At 44.5% G+C, this 13996-nt stretch overlaps 1 protein-coding gene across 13 annotated transcripts in view; it reads right to left on the reverse strand.

Moving 5' to 3' along the window:
* The window catches only part of ATXN1 (ataxin 1), a 221949-nt gene extending 208908 nt beyond the window's left edge, over positions 1 to 13041 (reverse strand). For 3 of the 13 annotated variants that reach the window (XR_015257615.1, XR_015257614.1, XM_086740176.1), the window contains exons 1-2: positions 11835 to 11948; positions 6316 to 6436 (exon numbers count right to left, since the gene is read on the reverse strand). The gene's annotated coding sequence lies outside the window, so the exon portion shown is untranslated. The other 10 variants (XM_086740175.1, XM_086740178.1, XM_086740177.1 and 7 more) reach the window with 8 other exon arrangements.
* Positions 13042 to 13996: the final 955 nt, after the last annotated feature.

Consider the following 13996-nt stretch of genomic DNA (forward strand, 5'->3'; position numbering starts at 1 on the left):
AATACCAGTATCGGTGTGTGTGGGGCCAAACATTTTACTTGAAAGTTCAATTTTAATGACTAGCAACACTGCCTCCCCTGCTGGGGGAAGAGAATACCTTGGACAAATTTCTACAGTCCTTAGGCACAATCTCTTCTGAAATCACAGGCAATGCTGCCTGAGCAGAGTCTTAGTCTTTAGGGAATAGCTGCTAAGCCCAAAGAGGAAGCGGAACAGAGGGTGGTTTGGACAATTCACAGGTAGATGATCGCCACTGCAACCTTTTGCCTCTGAGGACGCAGTTGAAGACCAGCCCAAATCACCACCTAATAACTCTTTGTTTGCCTCTGTAAAATGAATCTGACATCAGGGCTCAGGATGCAGGTCCCTCCACAATAGCTATAATGGTTTGCAGAAGGATCTGTCAAGGCACAAATCCCAGGTGTGTAAGTGAACCTTTCAGATCACAGGTGGTGCATTCTGCTCATGGTCATCGTTCTCTTTTCTGATTCTTTTGGAGGATTTCTGTTTTCAGCAATGCCTATACAGCACTACTCGAGGTATCTTGAGTCATTAAAAAATGTAAGTAGTAAAAAAAATAAGAAAAAGGAAAAAAATGGTTCAATAACCTTCTATTGGGTTTTACTTATTGTATTATGCTCCTTTTTGCATTTTATAAAATGCAAAATTTTATCTATCTTACCCTCTTGCATCTTTGCTTTTAAAATGTGACACATTCTATAGAAAAAAATATCCAAAACGCAAAATGGAACTTAATTTTGTATTAAATATTTTTTTTAATAATCACTAATCTACAGCAAACATATAGACAGATAGGAAGTAACTGTGTTCCTGTTTGAATTCTGTACTTCAAGCCACCTTTGATCAACCTGATTAATATCCCTTTCAAAAGATTTTATAGCTGGTGTACATCATGAAGACAATTAGATTAATCTGTTCTGAATTCTACGTTTCATAAAATTACTGTTCCTCTGATTAATTTTACAAAAAACACATGTAACTATGAACCAATGCATTTTTCTCATTGATAAAACAAGGCTGTGGCACAGCTTCCAGTACTGGCCAAGAGATACCATTGTGAATACCTAATAAATCAGCAGGCCTGATGATGAAACGTCATGTGAGCTAATACACAAAATACTACACTTCTTATTCAAATAAAAGAAAAAATAGCCCAGTTCTCAGCTTATAGCACTGGATCAGCTAAAATGCAATTTTTCAGGTATCGGTATTTGTGGGATATTGCCACCAGCTAGTCAAAGTGACTGCAGCTGATCCACAAACCTTCCTCTACTGAAGTCAACAATAAAATTTTAATCAAATTCAATAGCATAGTTTCACATGGTTGAATTTCAGAGACACAGGATCTGAATAGGATCCATCTGACCTTACCAGGACTACCATGAGCAGGCTGATGTCACTTCACCCCATAAATCCCCTCGCCTAGAGCTAAGCACTGCTGAACTCAAGTACCCTCTAGGAACACTTCGATGCTGTAATTAGCAGTGAGACATATAATGCATTCCCCTGCCAGAAACAAGGGTGGCTGTGGCCACTAGAGTAAAAGAACGTGAAAAGGGATTGGGAAAGAATAAAGACAGACAGGTGACAGTAGAGAAAACAGTGATCATTTATTTAGGTATCTCATACTAAAACAACACAACAATCACCAGTATCAGCTGAATTGTCAAAGAAAATTTTATTATTATCATTACAAGAAAATAGTGATTTTTTTTTAAGAATAAAAAAGAATAAAATTTCCTTTAAAATTGATTATTTCAGTGAGGGGGAGAAACAATACATAGAAGATACTGACACAAGCTTCTACTTTCTAATGTCTAAATCATGCTAGGTTCTATTTCGATTTTTGGAGAAATTATGTATTTAACATCCTGTTTGCAGTGCGACAGTAATCTAAACCCCTGTTTTATTTTTTGGCGAATGCTGCACATCAGTCACGTTAAGCTTACCCTTAACTGCCAACTGTTAACATGTCTCAGTGTGGTTTCAATGTTCCCATGGCAAGGCTAAACAGCATTTAGAAAACAATGCTATCCCCATGCCCGCCCTGTAGTTTCTGAAGCACAGATTAAGCACGGTATTCTGCCCGACAAGCTCATCACTGTTAAGTAACTCATCAGAAAATAAAGAGCGAATTATCAAATGGGAATTGCCAAGTAATTAGTTCTCTGAAGCAGATGACATACAACTGTTAAAGGGAGGGGCTTCCCTGTTAGTCATATGTCAGAGTAGAGCCTACTAATCTGTAAATAAAAATGCATTACATACGACCAGTGCTATGGGTTTTTAAACCGCTAGTGGTACATGGAGAATAAACTTACAACTTCTTCTAGTGCAACAGCCCACCGGGATTTTTTTTCTTCCTCTTGGCACACAGTGAGTTTTCAAATCATTCTGGATCTACTTGCTGTCAGACTATCTGGGGAAAGCTATGAACATGGCACAGCACCAGAGAGGGGATGTGCTCAGGAGCTAAGGAAGAGGAGAAAAGGTTTCACTATCATATTAATTTGAAAAAATGACTCTCTACTCAGCTGCTACACATGGCACCGCAACAATGAGAAAACATTCACTAGCACAAGAATTCCGAGTATGATAAAGGAGGATTAAGCCTGCTTTTTGTAATTATCCTTCTCCATTAAAGTCTAACTTTAAGTAGCTGGTCTCACAGAAATGTTAAGTTTACAAAACTACAAGGGCCTTCACACTTGGGTACCAGACAAACAAAAATGTGGTAACACTTACAACCACACTCCAATACAAGCGAGAAACACTTCAACATGTATATTTCTTATAAAGCAAAGAGCGACTTAGTAAATCCTCAAGTCAGGTTTTCAGCTAGTCCCGAAATCACTGCTAAGTAACTGATCAGAAAATAAAGAAGGAATTACCAAACTTGGGGGTTGCCCCCATCGCAGTATCTCACCACGAGAAATCCTTCAGCTGAGACACTCAAATCCAAACGCTGGCTAACGTTCAACCAAAAGCATACCCTTGGTACCAAGGCACGGCAAAACCTACCAACACGTCCCTGCCCAATGCACACAGCTGAGGGAGAGGGCAGGAGGAGGACACACACAGAAGCTGAGGCTTATACACAGCGGCATGTCGTATCTAGTCATCTCACCACTTTCAGCCCTCGGCACACAGAAGTTCTTCATCTCTCTCACACTTTAACAAACAATTAAAAAAAAAAATAAATTCTGATCACTATCCAATTATACCTAGTTCACATCTCCATTTCACTTACCCTCTTAATATGTTCACGATCTCCACCACATACCTTCTTTTAGGCCAACAGCTAATGCAGGCCTTACTAAACAGTATGAGGAGGAAGAAATAAAACCAGCTAGGATAAAAGGACACTGCTATAGGAATCAAAAAGCCACTACTGGACACACTAATATAGAGATGGATTAGCTCTTTTTATGTTCACTACAAAGTATTTTAAAAGGATAGACTATTGTCTATTTACAGAGAGCAGTAGACAGAAGTCTGCATAGAACAGAAATTATGTCTTACGTAAAAAATAAGCCATATTAAGTAGTGTACAGACATACTTACGGAAAATTCAGCAAAAAAAAAATTCTTACAAATGGGCTGTGGCTGTAAATTCAACCCAATACTATAATATGATTAATAGGTATCAAGTGACTCGACAGTGGAAAAGATTAAAAAGAACTCTTTAGTTGTTAAAATGTCCAGTGTCTCATGCAAAATCCTCTCAACACAAACGTTTAAAAGAAAGCATTGAGTCATTTGCCTACGTGGAAGGAGGCAGTGCATGCTCTGAACAAATAACAATAACTCTATGTTTTTTAGAGCAAGCTAAAATTAACTAAAGCCATTATTTAAAAAAAAAACAAAACAAACCAAACAACAACTGTATTTATTTATTTTTATTTTATTTTTACTAATCCTTGTGTCCTTATTCAGGCAAGATGCTTAGGAGGCTCTGCAAGAAGGTTACTTGAACTGAAAGGGTAGACACGCCTGGAGCTCACACACGACAGCGATGTTACTCCCCAAAGCCACATGATTCCTCATGTGAGTAAAGCCATGCACTCACGTGTAGGGCCATTAGGCCTCAAGTAAAGTTTCTGAGATGTGATTTTGGATGCATTCAGTCAAATTTGCCCAATGTTTGGTCCCTCTTACAGACTTTGTGGTAGTAACCCAGGCCTAATAACCTAAAATGGCGCAGGGCTGTTGCCACCTTCACCCTGAAACAAATGCGAAAGCCAGAAGGATGATGGGTCGTAGCATGCGATGGGTCTTAGCATGCGATGACCTATCTCGAGCTGTGAAATTTATCTGTGGTTGCTCGCTGCACGGTGCCAGGTCACGTTTCTTTCACGTGTTACTACTGTGAGCTCCTGCCTGTTACATTCAGTGAGAGAGAACATTTGCAAGACGGCAATCTCTACTCCAATAACTTTTATTTCACTTACTTAGTTATACAGTGAGCCTGATTTTGGTAATTCCCTACAGAAAATGAGAACTAACTAAGGAGGCCAAGAGAGGCACCCCAAACTCAGTGACTAAATGCCCAGTGATAAGAAAAGAAGCCAAGACAAACCTGATCTCAGGTCCACAAAAACGCTATACTTCAGGCTGCACTGGCACACAAAAAAGCAGCATAGTAGTATATTCCTGTCATGCCTCTGCACCAGATTTAACTAGGTTACTTTTTTTATCCAAAATGTTTGCTTAGCATCTAATGTATTCTTTCTCATGTAATCACAGGAAACACCAGATGCTAAAATATTCAAAGTGACTTAGCAATACATTGTGGATAACACAGTCTGATTATTCATAGGATCTGACCAATACACTACAAACAATTGCTTCTTCTAATTAAAAGAGAGAAGCCTTTCCTGCAGTAATAATTTCTGCAACTAAATACCATTTCATACAACCTAAGCTAATTCTGGAAAAAAAAAAACGCTTTGTGGAAATGTTAATGTTACAGCAAAAACCTTTCCTCTATTTGATCTCACCAAGTCACTAGCTGCAACCAAGTCAGTTTTCTTCCAAAACTGAAAGACTAAATGTGCCAGTGCACGGGCACTTCGTCTGGTTTTTCACTCTCAAGGAATTCTTATTGCTCCAAAGAGATATAGTGGTTACAATCCACCCCCACCATTCTAGCTCATTTGTAAACTGTAACAGGCATGTCTTTGCATGTAACTACTTGCTTAGACAACTTCCCTTTAAAACAGAGCACTCTTCCCTGCAGCCACAATAAAATGTAAATTATGTGCTGCATGCTTTTCTATGACATGCTGTATACGTTAAAAAGTTATTCTGCAATGGAGACTTTCTGATCAGCACCTCATACATAGAATGCTACAGTAATTAAGTTTTCTGGCTGTAAATAGAAAAAAAAATCCTTTGATTTTCTCCAAGTAACCACTATATTTCATTTTCTTTTATTTAAAGACACAGGCAATTTTCTTATGACCCTTTATCTTTTTTTTTTTTTAAGCATTAGCAGTATTGCCAATCTCAAGCACTCAAAAAATCATATAACAGGTCCAAAAAACCAGGCTGGCTTAATGACAATCAGATTAAAGAAATAAAACAAAAAAAAATTTATGCTCTTTTTATTGGCAGTATAATTGTTGAGCCTTGAGACTTGTTTTTTTCAAGGTATTCTCCACAACCATATGGGAAGTAGAGAGAGAGGAGAGGGAGAACAGATTGATATATTTGCAGTATTACATCCTGTCTGGCTACAGCATTTCAGGGAAAAAAAAATCAGAAGAATTGAAAACATTCCTCAAACCAGAGTAAAAGAGACCCAGGCACATCAGCAGCGACTAGTTATTCCGGAAGGTATCCGTACGCCAGACAAAGTTTAGTGCACAGGAGGAACTCAGAACACTGGAAAAGTCAAGCAGACTGCAAGCAACAAGAACCACTGAAAATGTTCATAAAAGTGCAGGAACGATTTATACAATTTTACCCATGGCATTATACAACAGAAATCAAAGCCCGTAAATATTTCCATTCATACTATCATCTTTTAGTAACTGAATATGCTCTGACCTGAGGTGAGCATAAAACCACTCATCTGGAACCCACTGTCCCGTAAGTCACCGAACTGAGTCACCGGAGTTAATGGAATTTTTCTGAGGAGAGTTTCTCAAGGACCTCTACCGCCAGGCAAGGGAAGTACAAATGTACCATGCGTAGGTAATCACACAGATACCGGTACGGTGTCCAGGCTGAGTAAAGCCCAGAGCGGACAGTGTACACTTGTTAGAGGAAATAAAAGCATTATATTCTCACCTTATTGGCAGTGCATATCTGTATGGTGAAGACAAAAATGAAGGCGGTCACTGTCCTACAGGGGTCAAGAATAAATTCACAGCTTGTATTGCTTGCCCATCTGGCTTGGTCTGCGATGTGACTGTTGATCCAGAAGTTGAGGAGATGGAAACCAAAGTAAAAAGAAAAAACACAGTTAAGAGTCAAACAATTTACAACATGCTAAGCGATCCCAATGAAGACGCAGAGAGACTGCTTTTGCTATTACTCAAGCACAAATAAACTACAGATTTAACCCTGCAGACAGAGCACATACCGTAGAGAGGAGGGCCCATTTACTCGAACTGAGTGCTCTTTTCCTAAATGGCATCTTAATGAGGTGAAGAATCATAAGTGAGTTGAGACGACTGTCTTCACTGCCAACAGAACATATCTTATTTGAGGAGGGGCATTATCTCAAAACATACTGCTGCAACTACTACTATTAGGTGAAAAATAATCAGCTTTCAGAATGTGACATTACCTTGTGTGCTATTTTGTCACTAATGGTGGCATACTAGAGTCTACGCATATTACTGCGAATTCCCAAATAATATAAACAAAGGAAAACTATCAGTGTTATTTTTTTTCCTATTTCTGTATTTTTGCTCAGAAAAATTACAAAGAGCCAGCACTGAATTTCTGCTGACATCACATATTAAACAAAAAACATTTTGTTTTTCCACTTGGAACCTCACCAAATATTTTTATCACTCTTGGGACAACAAAAGGATTTAGTGGGACCATTTCTCCCTCACTAAGAAGCATTTTTGTTGTTTCAGTTTATGAGCATACTTACTCATTCCTATTTATGGAAGGATTTACACACATACTTAACTCTAGATAGGTTCTTTAATCAATCCTCATTCAGCAAAACTCTCACTGGGACATGTACTAAAGTAACTTTGCAGACTGGGACCAATGTATACACACGGATTTGCATGTGTTGTACAACCAGCTCAGACTACAGCTTTGGGGGGGAGGGGGGGGGGAACCCAAAAAAAAAAAACAACCCAAAAAACGTGAAGAGTTACATTCTCAACACATGCACTGAGATCAAAAAGGAATTACGGTCATCAATCCGGTTTTTGTCTGTTTGCAAAAGTCAGGACTCTGCAAAGTTTCTTACATTTTAAAACATTAGTCATGCATCAGCTCAGCCAAAACCAAGTAAAAATCTTCAACTTCTTTATATAAAGAATGTGAACCACTGAACAAGACTCCAAAACACAGTGCCTTTGTCCAAATACCTATTTATTTATTTCTCACACTTAGAGTCTTGCATAAAAGTAAAATGAATGGATGAGGTCAGGATTTTCAGGTTGCAAAGCTTAGGCTACTGAAGTCACTGCAATATAGCACATCATTTCTTTGCAATGAAATATTTACCTGTGCCAAGCCCATCGTACTTCGCTTTAAGAAATAAAAAATATAATTACCATGAGAAACAGGAGTTGGTTACAGCAGTCTCGGAAGAGACCTACAACTAAATCTGCCACCCGCATTCTGTGAATTGCACACACTGTACCTGTGCGGTCCTCCCAAGCAGCCGAATCATTCACAACCTGTATGCTCAGCTAAGGCCGTCACACAGCTCAACTTCTCTCAAGTGGCGACAGCGCGAGCTGCCTCGCACGCTGGAGTAGGTTTGCAGCCAGCCAGTGCTTCAGACCATCCATGCAATTCTGACACTCATTTCCTTTAGAGACTGCCATGCTTCTTTATTGCATTTCCCCTTCAATTACTACACCACAACAAAAGCAGCAGCACACTGTATGAACAATTACAATGATAACCCTGACTGCTGTCTACTAAGATGTGCTGCTGAACTTCAGCGAGGGGAAAATTAGGCCTTGATTTTCTTTTACTAGTTACGCTACTAAAACAATTCTTTTTAAGTTCTGTTTAAGCCCTTAGTTGCTTTTCAGGTGACTGCATTTAAGTGTCTATTTTCTTAATTAACAGGAAACTAGGCCACTGAATCTATTACATAGAAATTTTTGTAAAGTGAAATTCCAGGTCTCTTGCAAATGTCTTTTAAAACAAGACTGTTTCTTTCAACCTTTCTAAATAAATTCAATCAGTCCAGAAGGGCAAAGGAGAAAAGTTGCACTGTTTATTTTCAAAAAGTCTTTTTGCTATGTATCTACAGCCTTGTTGAAAATAATTACTTTCTAATGCTCTTAGTCACACAGGTCATTTATCTTACAATAAAATATGTATACACAGCATGCGGCATGCAACGGCTCACTCTACGGTAGCCGTCCCGCACACGATTATTCCACTCCCTCCAGCCAGTCCTCCTAACAGGCTCTTCTATTTCAAGCCACCTCCTCAGTATGGAGGCTCGAAACAGAGGCGACCGTACCGAGCAGAGAATGTTTTCTCCTAACAAGAAGGGCGAGTTAGTAGAGGCACCGAAAAGCTGCACTTTGGGTATAGGAAACTGCCCACAAACTCCCTGTCCCCTCATCCCTCCAAGGAGAAACACCTCTGCCCGGCAGGCAGGCTGAGACCTGCAAACTCGTCACACTGAACCAGAGACCGCCAGCTGCCTGGCACCGCGAGAGCTGAACCACCGGCAGGCATTTCTCATTACCTCCTCCAGCTCCGGTGCTTTACCATCAGAGCAATTAAAATATCTATTTTACTGAGATATTTCTGGATTGCATTATGTTCCAGCCTGGTACTACAAATGCTCAGGAGCTGTGGGTGCTGATGGTTTCTCATCATCGAGACATGAAACCCTTCGGGCCAAGTTCAATATTAGTGTAAGTGCACTCAAGATTAGTGACTGGAATAGGAGTGTTAACCACTTCTGCAGACGCTTAACGCAGCTCCTTAATCAGGCAAAAATCCTATTTAAGCCCACAGTGCTTCTTTGCCTTGAAAAGATAGAGAGAAAATAATGGTGATACGCAGCAGATCGCTTTCTGAGCTCTGTTACTCTACTACACGCCTGGATTAAGTCCAATAAATGGAGTTATTCTTGATATACACCCATGTAAGTGGCTCACAATCCTGTCCCCTGGAGTCACTCCAGATTTATGACATTAGAACAGAGTGCCAAATTTGGTGCCTTTAAAAAAATTATACCTACGATTGTGAAAGAGTGGCTGAAAAGAGCGACGTCCAAACACTGAGAATAAAGACAAATATACAGTCCTCAGTTAAATATGCTTTTAAGAGTATGCAGTTGCAGCTAATTAGACTGCATATTATTTCAAGGTATTATAAACTTTGTGTCAGAAAGTCTCCTGCTCTACGGCTATAATATTTTGATGAGCACAAATGCAAAAAAAAAAAAAAAAAAAAAAGGCAACACCCCCACCCCCAAATATTGGAAACTGATTATTTGCTGATGAAAAAATTGGTTTTGATACTTAGCTTTTTATCACGAGAAAAGGAAGTAAGCTTTTACCTAAACCACAAAAGGGCCTAGACCTTGCTAAGAACTATGAGGAGGCTTAACAAACCTAAGCGACGACAGTGATACCAGGTATCACTTATTTTCATTTTACTGGCCGAAAGTGTAAAGTACAGTACATGAGTGGAGAAAAACAAGCCTGTGGCCTAAAATGTGAATGCTGGAATGGGAACTGTCACCAACTCATAAGCACTGTTACAGCCACCAAACAGTTAAACCAGCCAGCCAGTAAGGGGGAAAAAAAAAAAAGAAAAAAAAAAAAAAAAAAAAAAAGGAAGACTCCAAAGAAACTTTTATGCAAGCTTTTATAAACCAAAAGCATTTTTACAGAGCACCACACCTTTGTTAACGTGCTAATAACAAACGCGAGTGGAACTGACGGTTTGGCTAATCTGCCAAGCGTGCCACGTACCGTCCCATCTGCCTGACACTACGGCAGGCAAAAAACACCCTTCCCGAGAAGTTCAGCCATAAGGAAACCACCACCGGCATTCTTCAATTTTCGGCAAGCCCGAGGCGGCGGCCGTGCTGGCTGTACACGGCACAACACGGACACGCAGGGCTGGCGGTAGCCCGGTGGGTTGCCCGCCAGCCGCACGCACACCTGACTGGATGGTGAACACCGTCTGTTACCATGGCAGCCTGATCTAATTACATGACTGATCAGGGCTGGAGTAAGCGCGCTGAAAGCCCACACCGCTGACATGTCGCTACAAGATGAGAGAGACAGACAGACAGACAGACAGGAGAGCGCGGCGGAAAATCTGTCGACCTCTGCCTTACGTAAAGAGCGAGGAGATTACAGCCACCCTTTAAAAAAAATCTGCTGCCCGTAAAATACCAGGCTGGTTTTACGAACATATTAGGTGCAATGACATGCAATTACAACTTACTATTATCTTGCAGCATCGCAAAAAATAACTACGGCGTAATATTTTCCCTGGCCATTCTCAGTTTCCTTCTCCCTCATTCATAACCCCTGCTCCGTATCATAAAACTGAACCGTCTCCATCACCCGAACAGAAACAGATTAACGCAAAGCCAGGATTTTCCTTTAGGGGAAGGCTTCGTTCGAAACTGAAATTAAAAGTCCTTGACTTCTCGGTGTGTAAGCAGAGTAACTCACTATGCCTGGCCACATCTGACACGTAAAGTAACCATTACTGCATAAAATACATAACCATGAGCATTAAAGGTTAAAGTGTAACCTCCGATACAGAATATGAATTTCTTTACCATATGAAAGGGAAAAGGTCTCCGGCAAAGGTCATCTACCTGCACCCTCGCCTATCCGTACACAGGAAACATTTGTAAGGGGGGAGGTTTTACAAACCCGGATTTCTTCGCCTGGGCACAACAGGAATGCTTAAAATTCTTCCCCAATTCTATGTGGAGTTCGGGCTCACGGGGGAGAGAGATGCTGCTCGGAGGAGTCCCTATTACACAGCATACGGTAAACAAAATAAAAATAGCCTGTCGCTCTCGTTATCTACACAGTGCATTATATAACGGGCTTCCGACTTGTTTTCTTTTCTATTATTACTCTTCAGTAATTCCTCCTCTTCAATAACATGTAAATCGCTCCCAATTCTGTCATTTTGTTATTATCGCCATTACTATTACAGTAGGAGCTAACGTTTTCCGGCGTGCCTTAATTTAGACTTTAATATTCTCAGGGATTGCACTGACGAATTCAGCACCCACAAACATACAAGGGGTCATTTATCTGTTGGCTGCCGGCAAATTACGATGCCTTAGGCGAAATAATAATAATAATTTAAAAAAAAAAAACAAACCCCAAACCCAGAACACTCAAACCCCCGCAACCCAACCACCCAGCCCGACCCAAGCGCACCCGGAGGCGGGGGAAGGGAAGGGAAGGGAAGGGAGGGCAGGGCAGCGGCCGCCGCTGGAGGCCAGCGGAGCCCCGGGGGAACCCCGGCCCCGCTCCCCGCGGCCGCTTCGGGACGCGGCCCGTCGGACCTCGGTGCCCCCCCGCCCCCTCCCCGTCCCTCCCGCCCCGTCCCTCCGCCGGCGCTGCCCCTCCCGCCCCCGCTTCCCCGGCCGTCAGTACCGGGTGGCGTCTGCAGCCGGCCTGGGCCCTGAGTGAAGCGGAGCGGGGCCGCTGCCGGGCACATCCCAGCCCCAGCGCCGCCTCCTCCTCCTCCTTCTCCGTCGCCGCTGCCACCGCCTCCTCCTCGCTTCATTCACCCTCCGGCAGCCGCCCAGCCCCGTACTACATACGCCGTGCGGCGGCGACCGGCCCCGCCGGCACCCGGCCCCGCGTTGCGCCCCGCAGGGCCCGCCCGGCCCACACGCACCGCACGCCGCCCCCCCCCCCCCCCCCGCCCGGACCCCCCCCGCGCCGCGCAGCCACACGCACACGCACACACACACACACAGAGCCGCACACAGGCGCAGTCTCACACGCAGCCCGAGGCCGCTGCACCGGGGACAGTGGTGGCTCGCAAAATGTCCACCGTTCCCGCGGCCACCCGCACACCGCCCGGGCCGAGGGGGGGGGGCAGGGCTGTACGAGCGGCCCCCTCCGGCCCCACCACGCCGTGTCCCCGCACCTTCCCCCCCCCTCGCCCCCCCGCTATCTCTCTCCGCTGGCGCCCTCGGCCATTTCGCGGTCGCCCCCCCTTCCTCCTTTCCTCCCCCGGGCCCAGGCCCGCGGCGGCAGCGCCTGCGGGTCGGGCCGGGCCGGGGGCCGCCGCAGCGAGGCGGGGGGGGAGGGCTGCATCCCGGTAGTGGGGGTGGGCAGTGTGCTCCCCTTCTCCCCTACCCTAACCCGCCCCGGCCCATGTTTTTCCAGCTGGGAATCGCCGGCGGTTTGCAGTCTAAACAAGGGAAGAAGCCGGGGCGGGGGGGGAGGCAGAAAGCAGAGGAGAAAGAAAAAGCCACTTACTGTAAAGTGTCAGTGGAGGTGGGGTTGGCGGGGGGGGGTCAGAGAGAAACTCGCACACAAATGTCTTCCTAGCTGGTCACGGGGCTTGGGTCTGCTTTTTTGTTTGTTTGTTTGGTTTGGTTTTTTTCCTTCCCCCCTGCAGTGACACAGGTCCGGGATGTCTCCGCCACCGTAGTAGAAATGATGTCTGCGGTACGGCGCTCGCTCCCCTCTCCTCTCTCCAGCATGTAAATGGGTAACAGAAGCCAAATATGGAGCAGTTGGCTGCCTCTGCAACAGCTCAAGGATCCTACTTCATGCAAAAAAAAAAAAAAAAAAAAGAACCGGGGGGGGGGGGGGGGGAAGAGAGAAGGGAGGAGGAGGAGGCAAGGCAACACTCTGGCAGGCGGCCAAGAGAGCCGCACAGATGATTGCATACGCGCAGCACCGCCGGGCCAGGGCGGCCTTAACCCTTTGCGGGGCGGCCGCACGCTGCCCCGCGGCCGTCGGCGACGGGCCCGGTGCGGGGCGGGGGGGGATGTGGGAGGGGGGTTAGGGCTCGCCTCGCCTGGCCACTTACCTCCCCCTTCCCCTCGGACCACCTTCAAGGCCCGGCTGGCCTCTCAACGGCGGGATTAGTCCCTGCCCGCGCCGCTGTTCCACGCAAGGTCCCCGCTCCCGGCTGCGACGCGGGGATCTCAAAGCACTTTGCAGGCGGAAAGAAATGAGCTGGAGAAGGATGGGGGGGGGGGGGGGGGGGATAGTGGTGGAATATCCAAACCTATGTCGTTATAAGGGGGAAGGAAGAGGCAGCTAGCGCTGCGTGCTGTCCTTCAGAAATGGCAGGGAATGCTGGTTTAAGGGATGCATGAAAATCGGTTGCTCAGTCAAGGCTGGTCTGTCTCTCTAAGGGAGGAAATAAAACTGTGCTGGAAGCCAGGGAATGCTCTGAAGCAGCCTCTGCGAGAGTCAGAGGAGGGTGATTTTATTTAAGATGCCATATTGCATTTCGCTGTGCAGAACTGCGAAGTGATTTAGAGCAAGAGCCTGCGTCCCACTCCCTTTTTCTGAATTAGTTTTATTTATCCGGATCCTTGGCATATGCTTGAGTTGCTTTGTAGAAAGTACCTTCCACTTCATTCAGACCAGAGAGGCTCTGACTCATACCGTCACTGAACTACACGACAGGCAGGGCTGAACCACGCATGTTTGGGTACTAACTCCCTCTGGATTCCTTTGCAGGCATTTCATCAAAGATCCCCTCGCATCTCTCCCAGCTGTGGGCAGACCACGGTCAGCCTCTCCCAAACTCCCCCCTCCCCAACTAAGGCGCTAACATTTCCCCC

Source organism: Chlamydotis macqueenii, chromosome 2 (genome assembly GCF_036417535.1).
Source record: "Chlamydotis macqueenii isolate bChlMac1 chromosome 2, bChlMac1.mat, whole genome shotgun sequence".
NCBI lineage: Eukaryota > Metazoa > Chordata > Aves > Otidiformes > Otididae > Chlamydotis > Chlamydotis macqueenii.